This window comes from Leguminivora glycinivorella, chromosome 7, assembly GCF_023078275.1.
Source record: "Leguminivora glycinivorella isolate SPB_JAAS2020 chromosome 7, LegGlyc_1.1, whole genome shotgun sequence".
Classification (NCBI taxonomy): Eukaryota; Metazoa; Arthropoda; class Insecta; order Lepidoptera; family Tortricidae; genus Leguminivora; species Leguminivora glycinivorella.
Genome location: NC_062977.1, coordinates 10,804,973 through 10,824,362, shown reverse-complemented (window position 1 = coordinate 10,824,362; position 19,390 = coordinate 10,804,973). Strand labels below are relative to the sequence as shown.

The window sequence follows — 19,390 nt, the reverse complement described above, 5'->3', positions numbered from 1 at the left end:
CACATCAAGAACCGTATTAAATTCAAAGATCAAGTTTTTTTGAAATCGTTATCAAAATAAACAGTAATATTGTTTGATTTTAAAGGAATATTGCGTGCTGAATCTAGCAACATTTACATTTTCGACTCTCAGCAAGATGAAGTAATTTCCTTTAATTTGAGTTTGTTTTTTTAAATAATTAAAGAGATATGATTGTGTAGTGTAAGTGTTATTGTGCGTTAATTCGTTCACACGATTATAAGACTGGTAAGTAAATATGTACTATGATTTAGTATATTATAGAACAACGGCCAGCCCACGGACGACCTGATTAGTCAGCTCCTATGTAAACTTTACAGCCATATAAAGGTTGCGGATAAGAATGAATTTTGTACAATATAAAAACATGAATATATTGTCTACTTGCTAATATGATTCAGGTACCAGCGGGTAATATTTTATAGTTCTTATCCACTAATGTTTATTTGTACAAAAATTTCCAAAACTATAATTATATTTGTTTATCTTTTTTCTTTATTTATACAGATAGCTACCTCACTGTTTGTTATCAAAACAAATTTGTAGAGAGATAGGGAAATGAGTAAAATGAAAAAGATATTGCCTTTACTTTACATACACACTTCTCTGCTATGCTATACATAGACACCTCTGACTCTTAGGTATGTACTGCATCTTGCTATCTTGCCTGTACTAATCATATTTTACATATGTATGTACTTCCAGAAATTAAGCTATTGACCAGGTCTTGCCAACTGTTAGTTGTTTGCAGTTAATTATTTAACGAATAATAACAAACAGTTCACATAGTGACTGAGCGGAATCTAGCGGCTTAGCTAAATCAGCTGAAGACCCATGTGTTTGGTCGCTTTTTCTTTAGTCTATAATATCTATGTCTCTTCATAATTTATGTATAGAAGTATGCCTATTAAAATAAAATTTGATGATGATGATGATGATGTATTCCTGTTATCCCTCACTAGGGACATAGGGCTCTCAGAAGAATCTTCCACTTTTCACGATCCTGGGCGACTGCTTCCAAATCCTTCCAGCCTAGTCCACTTGCGCCAGCCTCCTTTTCCACTGACCGCCTCCACGTGGTACAAGGCCGTCCCGACCGTCTACTGCCAGGTGATTGCCAGCAGAGACCCTGTTTGGACAGGTGGTTATCTGCTCTGCGTAGCACGTGCCCTATCCATCGCCACTTCCAAAAAAAAAAAATACTAATAAAAAATCAAATAAAATCAAATCAAATATGGCTTCGAATAAAATTTATCAAAAGTAAAAACATTAAATAATTTGATTTATTCCTTAGTTTAGTAGTAGTAAATTTTGGTTTTGGCAATTATGTTAACAATTTTTCACCACACCAACTGGTAAAGGCTCCGTTGATAAGTGCTACAAAAACAAATGATAAAGTTCATACAAATCTTAACTGGAGGCTTTGACCTGGCTGGTAGAATTTAATTCCAAACTACTCATATAAACCTTCGAATAGTTCAAACACATTTAAAATTTTGTTTGTAACTAGATATCTACATAAGTATATAACTTTTAAAATGACTTAATTCAACATTCTCTGCTTGTCTTCCAAAACTCTAAAGGCCATGCCAGAATAAGCTAAAAAGTGAATCTGCCCCCAGCAAGTTTTGGCTTGTATTTTTTTTATTGATTTGTCTATGTATTAGTATCGAGTATGCCAAATCTCAACTCCCAAAACATTATAGTTTAGTAATAAAAAAAAATAACGAAATTTGAACTTTCTTCTATAGTTTTTTTCTGGGCGGCCGATTTTGACGTGCGTCACGTATATATTGTGCATGTAGTGAGGACAATTATATGATATTAATTTTGTGTTATATTGCCATACAAAACCTTTAATTTTTTTTAAAAGCATTATCACGCAAGCTTCACCTCCAGATTTTTCACCAAAGTAAGCCTCTTTAATAAGCTACCAAATGAATTTTATTTGTGACCCCTACGACTGGACAGGTGACTCACGGCAAGTCGGCAATGCACTAAAAACCCACAAATCAATGGATACATTTTCCATACATTGCATAGACTGACATCTCTCGATACAAGGTTGATCATTTGGATCTCAGTTTTGACAATTTCACATTACATTAACACATTCTGTACTTGATATGTAATATAATTGTTAAATTAATAAGGTGTGGCGTGTGGCGCCATCTAAACGAACATAATGATATTATATATATTTTTCTTTATTTACGTTTTTATGTACGTTTTTTCCTTAGATTTTATTTGTCTTTACCTTAAATAGGGAATGTCTTTGAGCATAATACGCGTCAGAGAATATTTGTGACGTTTTCAAGTAAATGGTACCACATTGGCGCTCAAACACGCAAGGACGCTCTAACAGGTACTTCGTATAAAGATACGAGCAAATTTCGTCCTTATGATAAGCGACAATGTAGAACCTTTTACTTCAATACGTCACACTTTATTAATTGAGCATCCATGAATGGTACCTATCATGTTTTTTTCTTCGTAGACTTGTACGAACGTACAGTCAGCAGCAGAAGTTACGTAACGGGCAAGGTGTTCACAATGATCCTAACACGCTCTTATTGTCTTAATAATTTTTAAGAAAAAAAAACCGTCGCCTTTCGGGTTCTGGTGAAAGTTACTTGCGAATGTTGGATTATGTAGAAATGTGTAGGTATTTTTTAAAACTGCTTTTAATGCTTTAATTATTAGATGGCAACATAAATGAATATACGTATAACGTTAAGGTTTGAGGAGTTTCCTCAATTCCTCATGAATCCGATATTATATTATAAGAAATCGAAGCTTGACAAACTTTGACTTGAAAACTCAATATGCTTAACAAACATAACTAAATAAATAAATGTCTCTGTTCTGAACTTAAATGCATGCTTTTCTTGCAAAAATACCAAAGTCACTTATGAGTGTGCCATTCAGATTTGAGGAGTACGGTTCTGACTATCATCAGCAGTTCCACTGCACCAAATGTCACTGTTCTGGACGCAAATGCATGCTGTTCTTATAAAAATACCAAAGTCACTATAAGTGTGCCGTTCAGATTTGAGGAGTTCGGTTCTGACCATCAGCAGTTCCACTGTACCAAATGTCACTGTTCTAGACGTAAGCGCATGCTGTTCTTATAAAAATGGCAAAGTCACTATAAGCGTGCCGTTCAGATTTGAGGAGTTCGGTTCTGACCATCATCAGCAATTCCGCTGCACCAAATGTCACTGTTCTGGATGAAAGTGCATGCTGTTCTTATAAAAATACCAAAGTCACTATAAGCGTGCCGTTCAGATTTGAAGAGTTCTATTCTGGCCATCATCAGCAGTTCCACTGCACCAAATGTCACTGTTCCGTACCTAAATGCATGCTGTTCCTTTAAAAACACAAAAATCACTATATGTATGCCTTTCAGATTCGAGGAGTTCCCTCGATTTCTCCAGGATCCCATCATCAGAACTGGGTTCTGAGAAAAATGGGACCAATCTGTATGCATATACATTCAATTAAAAAAAAATTTCAAAATCGGTCCAGTAACGACGGAGATATCGAGGAACAAACATTAAAAAAAAAAAAAAATAAAAAAAAACATACAGACGACTTGATAACCGTCCTTCTTGAGATATGAGGCGACGGTTAAAAATAAGATCGTGTCAAGTTCATTTTGAACACCTTGCACGCTACGGAACTTCTGCTGCTGACTGTACGAACGAAGTAGTAGTAGGAAGTATTAAACACGCGATCTTCTAAAAGTTTGTCAAGGAATGCTTCAAAGAATGTCACACAGCTGGGAAATGGTCTCTTTTCCGCAATTTATTCATATGCAATGCATCTTACTATCCCAGCAATATAATATAGCTATCTTTTCTCCTCATAGTAACTTTGTACTTCTGTTGAATTCATACTATTTATTGTAATTGTTGACATGTAAGAGTGCCGTGTGGCCTACTTGCTGAATAAATGTTTTTTTTTTTTTCACTAGTTCGGAAACACGTGTTTTATCATTTAATACCAGCAGGTAAAAACGCATTTCATTCACTAGCAACTAGTGGATAAAGTAAGTTGTCCTTGAATATAGTTAAAATTTCTGCTTTAAAATTGATAAAAGTGGGTGAATCTATAGTTTGTACTTTTAGCTGTTGAAAAAAGTGTAAACAAACCGCAGTGGTCAAATTTGACAAATCCAGGGGTAGTGAACCTTTAAGGCCAGATTGAAGAACAAAATTATAGGTGGCTACTTACTTGATACTTTTTATTCATTGTGAGCCAATTTTAATGATTATAAACGCATAAATGGTAAGTAAGGTGAAAGTAACAATGCGATACCTTGTATTTTTAGGTATTTAAAAAACTGTGAACAAACCGTCACAGGGGTTGTTTATAAGGTAGCTTTGGTTCCTGTTATATTTTTCGTATTTAAAATAATTGAGCTCACTACTGTAGTCCGTTCCATTCCAAAAACATATACTTTCGCGTAATTTTACCAAATACAGTACCTATACTGTACCCAAAAAAGGAGTGTAGGTACAAGTTTCTAATGGGTCGGTCGGTACAGTCAGTCAAAAAAGCGGTTAACCACTTTTCGACCTTATGTGTTTGAAATAGAATCGAAAAGTGGTAAACCACTTTCTTGGCTGACTGTACCTATTAAATATTTGGTATGGTACCTATTAAATATTACTGAATCAACTCAATCAACTAAACTCCCATCTAGTATAAAAATATACATAAATATAACAATCACCACCTCATACGGAGAAACGGAAGCTCGAAAACACAAATATCGAACTTGGAACAGATGATGATGATGATGATTGATACCAAGCATCAAACAGATAAAATTAAAAATCGCGTAAGGGTTAGTACCTTTATACAGATTAAAATGCAACCATGAGTTTTAAACCTCTGCAAAATTGGGTACTTTTTCGCTGATGATTCCCTGAAGAAAAGAATAATATTCAATAATTGTAACGAAGATACGAGGGCTGATTGAAAAGTTCGCGGCTTAAGTATGAAATCAAAACCAAAGTTTTTTTATAATATTTTTATTTCTCTACGTAGTCCCCGTTAAGGTCTTTGCACTTATTCCATCTGGATTCCAAAGCCATTATACCACTTTAAAAAAAAAATTCCTCCAGGCCTTCAAAATAGGTATCCACTTCAGCTTGGACCTCGTCGTTAGTCAAAAATTTCTTACCACCCATGTGTTTTTTTAAGTTTGGAAATAAATGGAAGTCCGATGGTGCCAAATCGGGTGAATAAGGCAGATGCGGCAATAATTCAAACCCGCAATTATGAATTTCTGCCATTGACTTTAGTGACTTATGCACGCGTGCATTGTCCTGGTGGAAAAGAACTTTCTTTCTCAGCACTCCAGGTCTTTTTACTTTCAAAGTCGACGTAAAAGTCGACGTAATCGACGTAAAAGTTCGCAATAATAGTCCGAGTTTATAGTCGTACCTTTTTGGAGATAGTCAACCATTATTACACCCAAGCCCCCCTAATAAAAATTCGTGTAAAATGCATATACTCATCCTTGACTTCCTTATGACTTAGATAATGTATTGAAAAAGGATGGATATATGCTAGTTATTTCTCTTTTTGGTAGGTGGTCCCTGGTTTTGTGTTAGCTAGGGATGTTACTTTGTCGATTCAATTATCGATAAAATATGCACTTACTTACGTTCTCACCTTAAAAATAATATAAACGTTATATATATAAAAGTAACGAAAACATACAATATTGATATAAACATTTCATTTGGATTATTATGTGGCTTTTTGGGTATGAAAGTCATATATTCATATATTCATACATTCTTGGCTAACCGTACCTACTGATTGCAAATAAATGGTTTGTTTATGTACTTACCTACATAAACGGTCACTTCTCTTCTCTTACCAATTCCTAATATTACATTATCATACATATCTTTAATCATAGGTCTGTATGCCTCCCTTTTTCTGTAACGTGAATAAAAAGGACGGCATGTTGTCTATGACTATATTTCTATGATAGTGTAATATCGGCCTAAATAGTTTGTAAAAAATAGAAGATGGGAGATACGAGTATAAAACAAATAAATACATTCTTCTCTTCTCCTTACGCAAAGACCTAAGTAATTTAATTCATGTAGCATCCCTCTATTAATTTCTAGTCCACCACTCAATAATCTACTTATTAAATACTTACCTAAATAATATTTTCTCTATCAAATAGAAAATAAAACAAAACGGCAGTGTAGGTACCAAAATTTATTATTTCAATAGTTTCACCTATTTTTAGTTTCTTTTTAATAATGTTTGAGAATTTCTGGAAACCTAAAAAATACTATAAGTTTAATTCACTAGAAATGTTACATTACCATTTACCCAGTCTGTGATACCTGATCATCATTAATCATTTTTGTCCTTTTCAATGCAAGAATGTCAATAGAGTTAATGTCGGGACGTCGATAAAAATGACACATCACTAGTACAAAAACATAACCTAAAAACTGTTTGGAGAAACTTCGAAAAAAACATGCACAAAATTATGCAGAGTTTAACATGGTAGTAGTTATTATATAAACTATGAAAATATCGTATTTTATGCTTTGTTTAGATCCTACAAATAATAGTATCAATAACTGACCGAAATTCACTAATGAAACACAGCAGGTTCTTGGGAGTTTTCTTTTCTCCATGTACGTGAATTACAGCCCTTAATCACACAAGCCATAATCACACAAGGAACTAGAACACATCACAAATAAGAATTTAGCAGGATCATGAACTATCTATCAGGAATAAACACAATTAAATTAAAAATCGGCCAGACGACCGCCGAGATATTTGATCTAATATAATACGATACGATATCTGGGTGGCTAGCCGAATGGCACAAACGCTCACGAAACGAAGCGCTAGTAGATATCTATCTCTATCGCGCTTGCGTATTGGCGCGACAGAGCCAGCGGCGTATCGCTTTCGTTTGGCGTCGGAGAAATGCCATTCGGCTACGGGGCCTGGGGAGACATCTGGGGGCCTGCTCCATTTCAGCTTCTTGGCCTTCTTTTTGGTGGAATCTTGGGAGTAAAGGAACCGCGAGCATCGCACCTTGAACTTCGTGTTTCCGGTCTTCTTCTTCGGAAATCTAAGAAATATATAAAGTTGAATTTGTAAAATAGCTAAATAATAAGAGAATCATAACAAAGAACAATAATCATTGATGGCGTTTTTAAGGTATGAATATTGATAGGTTATTATTGCAAGGTCGATAAAACACATCACATCACTATGCTAAAAAACATAACCTTTCCGAGTTTGAGAAAACTTCCAAAAAATATGCAAAAATCTATACAGAATTGAATAAGATTTGAATTGTATAAACTACTAATATGTACATTTATATTTCTGCCAGGTCGTATCAATAAATATTATCAAAAACTCAAGAAACTTACCGATGAAATGATATAACCTCTTGCGTGTTTTCTTTTCTTCCTGAATGTGATTTGCAACACTTGATCACACAAGCCATAGTCAGAAATGAAACTTGGAACTATCACAAATATACACTGAGCTATTTTTTCCACGATCTATCAGAAATCTTCACAAAATAAATAAATATCGTCAAGACGACCATTGAAGTCGCGCTAAAAACTCGAACCAATATAATACGACTATGTACAGTTGTCAAAGATGGAGACCGAGTGTGAAATGACAAACGTAAACTAAAATCCATCCTACTCGAAATGGCTTGCTATACTTTGGATGAGTTCCTTGATACCTACGGGTCATTGACTGGATCGTGTACCTACTAATGTAATATGTGTGTCTGCATTACTTAGAATACCCAATGTGAAATGTGATTTTTTTTTTCTAAATAATCATTGTATGTAAATAATTGACGTGTAAATGTGAATATTTTACCAATAAACATCTATATCTATATCTATATCTATTTAATTTTGCCGTATAATAAATGGACCCCAGGTCCGTTTTGACATCAGCATTTGGGGACGACCTTCGAGAAAACGAAAGAAGTTGTGGAATATTGTCTCATTCGCTCATATAAAAAAGGTAATAGTGTGGTGTGAGTAAGATACATGTCACCGAGCTCTTATTTTAGCATGGCTTCCATGCTTTAGTTATACTTCCGTGATTACACCCTTTGCGTCCCAGAACACTGATGCCATAACTTTATTTGCCGACAAAATGGCCTTTGCCTTTTTGGGTGGCGAAGATCCAGCACGAACCCACTGTTTTGATTGCTGTTTAGTCTCGGGCGTATAGTGGTAAACCCATATCTCATCCATAGTAACATATCTGTCCAAAAAGTCTTGAGGGTCAGCTTCATACAGGTCTAGACAGTCGCGTGAAATTGTTAGACGAGTGATTTTTTGTTCCACTGAAAGGAGCTTTGGAACCCATCTCGCCGACACCTTGGAAAACCCTAATTCGTTAACTATAATGTTTTGAGTTTTTTCATAGGAGATGCCTACGATGTCGGCTATTTCTCTCACTTTTAACCGTCGGTCTTGGATTGTCATTTTGCATACAGTTGCCACATTATTTGGATTGGTCGCAGTAGTTGGCCTCCCGGAGCGAGGGTCATCTGCGATACTGACTCGTCCCCGCTTGAATTCAGCTGCCCACTTTTTTACCATCGTATATGATGGACCGGATTGCCCTAATGTACACTGCATATCTTCATAAATTTGTTTCGCAGTCAATCCTTTTTTATGAAGATATTTAATTACATCACGTTGCTCCAAATTGTCCATTGTGAAAAAACTGCTTACACGTATTTTTAAATGAGAGGAAAAACTTATTTTAAAATATTGCATTTAATTATAATTTCGCGGGATGACAACTAAATAATAACAGTTCAAAATGACGGCAGAAAAAAGAAACTAAGTTTTTTTTTTAATGGTCAGGCCGCGAACTTTCCAATCAGCCCTCGTATGTTTGTATTTGTGAAGGTGTATATGTTTCGTCAAATTAAACGAAATTACATGTTAGTGAAATGAAATGGAAAATAGTAGTGAGCTCAATTATTTTTAAATAAGGAAAAAAAAATCAGGAACCAAACGTTACCTAACAAACAACCCTCAAATTAGACAGCTGGGGTTTGTTTACACTTTTTTCAACAGCGAAAAGTACAACGTATAGTGATGAAGATATGATTTACCACCGGTGGAACTCGCCAAATCAGGATTGTACTCTCGAACCATTCGCTTTGCTCGTGGTTCAACTATAGTATCCTTTTGCTTGCTCGTTTTTCAATTCGACACTCGGCGTTAAATTACAACTTTGCACCCTTGTATAACAATAGTTATTTCAGTTATTTGTTATACAAGGGGGCAAAGTTGTATTTTAACGCCGAGTGTGGAACTGAAAAACGAGCAAGTGAAAGGATTCTATAGTTGAACCACGAGCGAAGCGAGTGGTTCGAGAATAGAATCCTGAACTTGCGAGTTTTTTAACACACGAGAAGTAAAATACATTTGCACCCGTGTGTAACACAAAACTTTTCCCCTCACTATAGCGAGGAAACTACAACGCAAAAAATGCGTTTATCACTGCTTCCAGTAGTTCCACAGGTGGTAAATCATCTTTATTACTAGATTCACCTACTTTTATCAATTTTAAAGCAGTTAATTTGACTTTATTCAAGGTCAAATTACTTTACCCACTAGTGGATAAAATGCGTTTTTACCCGCTGGGATTAAAGGACAAAACACGTGTTTCCGAGCTAGTGAGGGGAAATAACTATTTATTTTAAAACCCGGTCACAGGTCACGGAATTTCATTTTACGTTGTAATTCAGTATACATTTGTAATAAAGTTGCAGTGCCTGCGCGGGTAACGGTCGTTGACCTCGTCCCGGTTGCACCCCTTAACCGTTATTGTCGATATATGGCAACTGGTTGAAGGCTCAGTCGAAGGTCTTACGGGGATTATCGGCAACTTGTTCCTTGGTCCTGTTATGTCCGGTAAAATAACAGACTGAAGGTGACGCCGGCCATAAAGTTGGTTAACTCATGTGACTGATTGGTATGTAATTTTGCTGTTCAAAGCGGCTTAGATTTGAATGAATACTCGTAAAGGTTGACATTAAAAGGTACACAAAAGGTTAAACTCAGGCTGTCTGTAAAGCTGTATGAATGCCGGCGCACCGAAAATCACTTTTTGTTGAATACCTATTTGCAATCTAAAGTTTTCTTGGAAAACCAGTATTACATGATGGGACTGGTTGATATTCCATACCTTAGCGCCTCTCCTTTGACTACTATCGTCCCTGTGTCATGGGGACTCATTCGTAATTTAGGAATATTATCTTTTTTTTCGTATTCATCTTGCTCGCACTAACGTATGAGGCGAACAATTCAATTCAATTCAAAATATCTTTATTCATGTAGGCCTAGTTACAAGCTCTTATGAATAGTTCATTACATATATATTATGATCTTAATCTAACCTAATTATCAGAGCAATTTATTGTTGTAAATTATTGTTCATAATAATATTGAGTCTATAATATACAATTTCATATAAAAATAATCGTTAAACAAAAAATATATAATTAGGTATATGTATATATAAAAATACATGTCTAGAATATTTCTAGGAAAAATCCAATGTCCAAAAAAATACAATATTAATTTCATCAACAATAATAATAATAATAAACGTAAAAATAAGAAACCATTTCGAATAACAATTAATCCCACGTTGTTTTATCATTCATGTAGTCTTGTGTTGTATAATAAGCTTTGGAAATGAGTACACGCTTTACATGATTCTTAAATTTATTAATTGACAAGTCAGTAATATGATTCGGAAGTTTATTATAAAATCGAACACAATTACCCATGAATGATTTTTTAATTTTACAGAGCCGTGTGAAGGGCACCGCGAGTTTATGTTTATTTCTAGTATTTATATTATGTACATCACAGTTTTTCTTAAAATTACAAATGTTTTTATGTACATACATAATATTTTCATAAATATATTGACAATGCACTGTCATTATATTAATGTCCTTAAATTTATCTCTAAGTGAGTCTCTATGGTTCATTTTATATATTGCTCGAATAGCCCTCTTCTGCAGAATAAATATGGTATTTATCTCTGAAGCACTGCCCCAAAGTAAAATACCATATGACATAATGCTGTGAAAGTAACTAAAATAAACTAATCGAGCTGTTTTCACGTCTGTTAACTGACGGATCTTGCTCACTGCAAAAGCTGCAGAACTAAGTCTATTCGAGAGGTTAACAATATGGGGACCCCACTGAAGTTTAGAATCTAAAGTTATACCAAGAAAAACTGTACTATCTACCAGTTCTAATTCCTCATCCTTCACAACGACACTTGTTTGCTCATTCCTTACGTTACTATTAGTGACAAACTTAATACATTTAGTCTTTTTTTCATTTAATAATAAATTATTAGCATTGAACCAGTTCACTACTTTAGAGATAGCATTGTTTACATCACTGTGAGCTTGTTGCTGTCGTTTGAGTTTGAAAATAAGTGAGGTGTCGTCTGCAAACAATACTATATCATGGTGGGTCTTTACAAGGAATGGCAAGTCATTTATGTAGATAAGGAACAGGAAAGGCCCCAATATTGATCCCTGTGGTACACCCATAGAGACCAATGACCCAGTTGATCTCTGTCCATTGACATCTACCCTTTGTATTCTACCATTTAAGTAGGACTTGAGTAAATCTAGTGCTGATCCTCTGACTCCATAATAATGTAGTTTCCTGATCAATGTTTCATGACAAACACAGTCGAAGGCCTTAGATAAATCACAAAAGATACCTAAAGCATCTTGTGACTCCTCCCAGGCATCGAAAATATGCTTAATTAGCTCAACACCAGCATCGGTTGTCGAGCGACCCCGTGTGAAGCCAAATTGCTTATTATGCATTAAATTATTAACGTTAAAATGTCGTACTAATTGAGAAAGAACTAATTTTTCAAATATTTTACTGAAAGTTGGCAGCACAGATATTGGTCTAAAGTTAGTGGGGTCAGAGTGGCTGCCGGATTTAAATAAAGGAGTTATTTTGCTATGTTTCATTAGATCAGGAAACTCGCCGCAGTCAACACTGTTGTTGAATATAACTGCTAAGTCAGGCGCTACAACCTCAACTAAGGATTTTACGGCATGGACGGAGACCCCCAGAGGTCACTAGTTTTTTTGACATTAATTGATTTAAATGCCTTTACTATATCTGAGGTACAAACATGTTCAAAATAAAGGTCTCTACAACACTCAGGAACGTTTTCCTCTAATAATGTGACGGCAGATAAGGGTGATGAATTTAAATCCTTAGTTGTGAATGCTGGTATCTCGGTGAAAAATTTTTCGAACTCTGTTGCTACTTCAAAATTGGAATCTATAATTTTGTTATCAATATTCAGTTTAATATCTTTTACTGCGTGTTTCGAGCGACCAGTTTCCACATTAATTACTTTCCACGTTGCTTTAATAATGTCAGAGCTATTTTTTATTTTATTACTAAGATAATTTCGCTTAGCGATATGACAATCTATCTTGAACTTCTTCGAATATTGCTTAACATGTTCTTTAAATTCATCACTCGTATTAAACCGCCGTTCTTCATACAAGGCATACAATGCACGTCTTCGTTGATGTAACTCTGCAGTAGCCCACTCACTAAAAACTGATGCACCACTAACTACGACCGATTTTGAAGTAAATATTGCATTATAATGTTGCAGAAAAGTGTGAAAGAATGAATTATACATACTATTAGGACTCATATCGGAAGACAGGGAGGGTAGCGCCTGAACCAAACTTTGCTTCATTCGTTCCACGCGGTCGGAGGTTACTGGTACAAAAGTTATTTGTTTTCTCAAAGTATTTTTCCTTAATGTCTCAAATACTATCAATTGGCCTAAATGGTCTGATTCTAAGTTGCTAATTACATCTTTAGTAGTAGGAAAAATATCAGTGAAAATATTATCTATACAGGTGGCACTAGTGGCAGTCACTCTAGTAGGCTCCATAAAAATATGATTGAGATTACATGATTTGAAAAGATTCAACAATCTGATACTTATTGTTGAATTTTCCAAGATATTTACATTAAAGTCGCCGCATATAAGTATTTTTTTACTAGAAGATGATATTTTAAGTAGCACAGATTCCATAATTTTTTCAAAAGTTTCAAGAACGGGAGAGATACAACGATAGTTATAACTAAAGTTATGGCAGATTTTATAAGTCTGGTCTATTAAACTGTAGGTCTAGAATAACTAAAGAACACACACCTAAACATGCAAGCCCTCAACAAATTAAGATCGCTTGACGCTTACTAAGCAACCCACAGCGAGCCAAAGCTGATTACTATGGCCGCTTCGGAGGATTGTGTAACCGAAAGAATGCCTGCGATACTGGCGATAGCTTTGAATCATCGTATCTGATTATGACGTAATTCGCCCAACGTACAGTGAACACCGGTTTCTTGTCCTTAAACTGACCACCATTCGTATGGTGGCGTAAATGTCGAGTTGTCGACCAATAAATCAGTAACTTATTGTTAACCTTTACTGGCTGAGGTTTTGTTGCGATTTCATATTATTAACAGTAAAAAGCACCAAGTCTTCTACAAGCGTACTGAAGCTATATTTGCCTTATGTTATCGCCAAGATCATAAAACAAAATTGTACAATAAAGCCCTTAATTATTTTAAACATATAATGAGAAGCTTTTCCATGGAGCTTGTTTTTCGGTAGTTAGATTTTATGGCCTGATACAGTTTAGGCATTCTTACCTAGGTTGAGTTTAAGCCCCACGGTAAGCTTAAGAGGGCTTTCATGTGAAAAATAGATGTGAGAAATCGCAACCGAACGCTTAATCATACCGTGTGTGGTATCAAATTAAAGGGCTTTGCGAGTAGTTTACAAATATATAACATACTAGCTTTTACCCGCGGCTTCGCCCGCGTAATAAAAATATTCATTAAGATTTTCATTTGGATCCGTAGGTTTCTCTGTAGGTATATTTATCTGCGATTATTTCGATTGAGCGAAACCTTTATAAACATCCCACATAGCCCGTATTTCGACACTATGATCGGTGGGTAAAAACTACTTTTTTCTATTATCCCTTAAAATTTTTTACATTTTGCTTATACTTATCGCAAACGTAATCTTCAAGCAAGCAAACAACGATCGTTTTAGAGCACATTGATTGTATGTAAGTGACCGCCGACCGATTATCCGTATCCCTCTAACGATACCCATATTATCCGTATCCCTATCGCTAACGCTATCGATATCGCTATCCCTATCGCTATCCCTATCCCTTATCAAGATAACACTTTAAGTTCTCGCGCTTTGTACACATATTTAAAGTCACATACAGGTCGAACGCGATTAATTAACATTATTTTTACCTTTTTTCCCAACGTTTCGGCCAGGTTGCACTGGCCGTGGTCGCGGAAGACTGACGTCCCAGCAAAATGTCACCGGAGATGTAAACAACAAAACTACCCGATATTAATTTATATAAATGTTCGGGGTAGACAAATAAATATAATCTACCCGCTTTTAGTTAATGTTTATTTCCCACCGCACGACACAAAAAAAAAAAGTTAAAAATAATGTTAATTTATCGCGTTCGACCTTATCAAGATGTTTAATGATTTCTTATCAATCGCTAAAATATAAAGTTTCATGGTTTTATCTTTTAAAATTAAGAAATCCTATACAAACTTTCAACCTCTTTTTCAACCCCTTCATCCCTTTTTTTCGAAATAAAAAGTAGCCTATGTTCTGTCTCAGGGTCTAAAGATTGTCTGTTCCAAATTTCATCAAAATTGGTTGCGTGGTTTAAGCGGGAAAGCGTAACAGACAGACAGACAGAGTTACTTTCGCATTTATAATATTAATCCTATACAAACTTTCAACCTCTTTTTCAACCCCTTCATCCCTTTTTTTCGAAATAAAAAGTAGCCTATGTTCTGTCTCAGGGTCTAAAGATTGTCTGTTCCAAATTTCATCAAAATTGGTTGCGTGGTTTAAGCGGGAAAGCGTAACAGACAGACAGACAGAGTTACTTTCGCATTTATAATATTAGTATGGAAGTATGGATTATAGGACTTATTCTACTTGGTCTAACAAAATATGAGAAAATGTCCAGAAGTGGTAATAATTGTGACGGTTAAGGCTCGTTTTCAAAAAATTGCCAAAAATATGTAATAGAAATTTATAATCACTAAGGCATAAGAGCAATTTTAGTAAACATTGCAAATTAATTTTATATGAAAATAATTTCGATGTAATGTAGATTTTCAAAAAAATTGTCACCTGATTTTAGGTAATTTCTGAAGAAAATTGAATTCGTTTTAGTCTTGTTTACTCTTTTTCAAAACCTTATAATAAAAATGTAGTCTGAGAAGATTGTAGTACAATATATACGTATTATAAATTTGCCAGTTTTAGTATTCAAAATTGTCCAAATTTTACAAATAAGATCGACTAATTCAGCGCTATACGCGTGTTTTCCTAAACGTACATCAGAGAAAAATTCATAATTAATTTAGTGAGTTAGTTTTCAAAAACCCCGTCTGATAAGAATCAAAATAATAAGATGCTCTAATTGAAACTTGAATTAATTATATCTATTAGATAACGGAAAGTGTAGTATTTCACCAACTAAAACTATCAAGTTTACATTAATTTGACGTTTTTCTTGAAAGCGCCCTTAAGAAAGTTTGTGTTGAGGGTACTCAGACAACGATATAAATATACATCGTGTTTTTATTGTTTTCCGTCAAATTCGACACGCAGTTAGGTTCATCATCAGGAACCACCCTGTATATCGCTTTTCGATAAATTAAACGACGAAAAAAATTTTTTTTCCTTTCCATACATAATAAATGAATTAATTGTGAGATGACCTTAATCATAACATTAAAGTCAGTGTCAAGTGCTCCTAGTGAGTATTATATTCTTTGGTCAAGTGTCTGACGGCAAATGTCAAAACAAATAACATAAGGAAGTGGTAAGGGATGCCACACACGTGTGCAGTTTTTTTTTTTAATAATTCGATAACCGTAGGACGCTAGTTTCTTAGAAAAATTAATTGTAATAAATAAATAAGTAATAAATAAATATTATAGGACATTCTTACACAGATTGACTGAGGCCCACGGTAAGCTCAAGAAGGCTTGTGTTGTGGGTACTCAGACAACGATATATATAATATATAAATACTTATATACATAGAAAACATCCATGACTCAGGAAGAAATATCTGTGCTCATCACACAAATAAATGCCCTTACCGGGATTCGAACCCGGGACCGCGGCGTAGCAGGCAGGGTCACTACCGACTGCGCCAGACCGGTCGTCAATTCAATCAATCAATTCAATTGTATTTGACCTAAAGAACATCCATGACTCAGGAACATAATATCTATGCTCATCACACTAAGAAATCGAATTCGAACCCAGGACCATCAGCTTAGCAGGCAACCCTATCCACTAGGCCAGACTGGTCAAATCTTATAAGTTTATAACAGTTATATGTTGGAAAATGTTTGACCCATTTCCCATTAATCGATGTACTTTGTTATCTTTAACGGAAATAATAATAGCAATAGTAATATAACGGAAATTGGTTTCATTGATACAATATCTACAAATAAATAAAACTTGCAAGAACTATTCTTCCTACTACTTAATATTAGAGGTCGTTTACGATTTGATCGCTGTGCATTTTGTTATTAATGTACAGTGGCCTGCAAAGTGCATGAACATAATTAATTATTACGGCTGGCTGTATAATAAATGCAAAATGGAAGGAAACACAATTAAATATCGGACTCAAACGTTCCACTTAAGGATAAACAATACGCTACAATTCATCAATTAGGCCAGTTCGATCCTTGACACACTGAGATTGGACGCTGCAAGTGCCAGACCATAGTCTACTAAGGAGCTCGGTGCTTATTGGGCCAATAAACAAATTGTGTAGGTGAACTCTCGCTAAATACTGTTTCGGAGAAGCGCCGGTGACTGCGGCCGCTGTATCACCGATGACGAAGTTATTTTCTGTACAATTAGTCAGTCGCGTATCCGCCGTGGGCGCAGGTCGTGCGCTGCGTTGCCCCATCTGTTTTTATTTACTCGAACAGTTAGTTTAAGACAAAAAACTAGCGGCCGCTACGTCTACTCTTCAAACCTCCCTCAGTTAAATGAACTCTAGCGAGAGATTAAACATTGATAACTTATCGTTGCATTAGTTTTAAGCGCGCCAAAAATAGTCTGTGTCTCATATTGAAGTAGTCCATCTCAATACTTGCCGAAACTTCGGAATATTGACTGAAAACTGTTCATAAAAGCTATATTGTGATGTGTTGTGTTCTTGCCAGTATTAAATAGTCTTGATATATATTTTTTACGAGATATTTGAGAAATGCTGTGATAAGAAACATTGCGAAAATAGTGGGTTCGTTAGTATGAAAGTAATTGTGTTGTGTAGTGTTATACTGTAACGTCTTATGTAAATGCCCCAGCTGTGAACGGAAGTGGGTCGGGTGTACCTGTATGCATGTGTAAAGCCATATATTGGATTTTAAATGTTCTTGTTTTGGTAAGTGGTCGTAATATGTAAAATATATCTTAATGGTTGAAAAACCAGTGCACGCACTTCTTGTAGTGCAACCGTCCGTCAGTAAAATGGTTACAATTTTGAAACTGAGAACACTTAAGTGAGAAATAGAGAGCGATATTAAAGGCCATGGAAGAAAAAGTCTACATAATTCGCTTTTATAAACCACGGTTATATTTTGTCATTAAGACAATTAGGTATATCCATATCCAGATTCTATACAAGCTGTGTTTTCAATGCTTTCCCACTTTTCATGTTTCTTTGGTAGCAATATAAGATACCATTAGTAAGTATTATCAAAACACGTAAAGCAATAGAAGTCAATAAAAATGTATTGTGTAGGATTATGATATAAATATTGATGGTGTAGTTCCGATTGTGACCCCTAATTTTGCCGCGATGATTTCATCGCAACAGCCACGACGTGACTTCTCGTCTTCTCGCAAGACAGCATGAGTAATATAATGTACACTCAATGAAATGACGCGATTGACATTGGCTACTTCGATAACTTGTTTTTTGTTGAATCTAACATTTATGCAGTTCGTGATTGAAGCTCTTTAAATCTAAAATTAGAAGTTCAATAAACAGATTTTGTTCCAGATGTAGACGTAGTGTAGACATTTTGTCTTAAACATCTGTTATAATTTATAGTACTTATTTATACTACGTATATATGCACTTATATAATACTGCTTTATGAATACAACGTTGTATTCATTATAATTGAATCCCCTTTAAAATTGTGGTGTAGGCGAGAGGCTGGCAACCTGTCACTGCAATGCCACAGTTTCGTTTTCTTTTAACCCCTTATTTGCCCACTCTTGGCAGTGAAGCTTTAGTAGTTTCATGTGCTCTGCCTACCCCTTTATGGGATACAGGCGTGATTGTATGTATGTATGTATGAATCCCCTTTTAATGTAAATTTACATTACATGTAAGCAATTAAGATCCTGCAATTTCCATACTGTATACATAGATATAGGCAAATTGAAGGACGTTATGATAACAAAATAGTAAATATAATAAAATCTTATAAGAAACTGTCCAATCAGCTTTAGCGAAACCCCACCTTACGGTGTAGTAATCTGACTTGTACAATCGTTCACACGTTGCTCCCGTAACTGCCGGCCCACACGTCAAGTCTGGCTGGCCTCGATCGGCGCGTGGGCGGCGCCCTTTCTAGTTGCGCCCGCGCAACACCCGAGCCCATGTGGCGCGTGCGGCGGGTTCCCTTCCGTGACACTTTCAAATTTTCATAAAACATAGTGTAATATGAACGAACCTGTACTTAGCAGCACTTGTCAGATGGGGATGCGGGATTTAGCCAAATTCCCATATTTTTTTAATTATCTGCATTTCTAAAATCTACTATTCTAAAATCGATCGAGAAAAATATGCCTAATTAATATTTGTGTTTATACTTCATAGGTGAAAAGCTTTTTATTACAATTATGCATTCTTTCATTGTTGCCTGTTATTAGTTTCCTGTGTACACAACGTAGTTTTTTTAAGCAATTAGTCTGGTTTTGTCTGTAATATTACCTACTCTTATTTTTAATGTTTGTGTACATAATAAAGTATGTGTTTTTTTATCCATACTGGTCTGCTTATTATGCGCATGCCTGCGCCAATGAGCTTCGATTTGAATCCATTTATATTATGATTTCCTAGAGCCAATCATATTAACAGCATCGCCTTATAATAGTATCTATCATATTAATAGTATCTCGT

The 19,390-nt window shown here is 35.2% G+C and overlaps 1 protein-coding gene across 2 annotated transcripts in view; it reads left to right on the top strand.

Annotated features, from left to right (window-relative positions):
- Positions 1–96: 96 nt before the first annotated feature.
- Positions 97–19,390, top strand: part of LOC125227946 (integrin beta-PS) — a 35,404-nt gene continuing 16,110 nt past the window's right edge. Inside the window, exon 1 of one of the 2 annotated variants that reach the window (XM_048132356.1) lies at positions 97–246. The gene's annotated coding sequence lies outside the window, so the exon portion shown is untranslated. Of the gene's footprint in view, positions 247–17,185; positions 17,639–19,390 lie in introns of those variants that run through there. The other variant, XM_048132355.1, reaches the window with a different exon arrangement.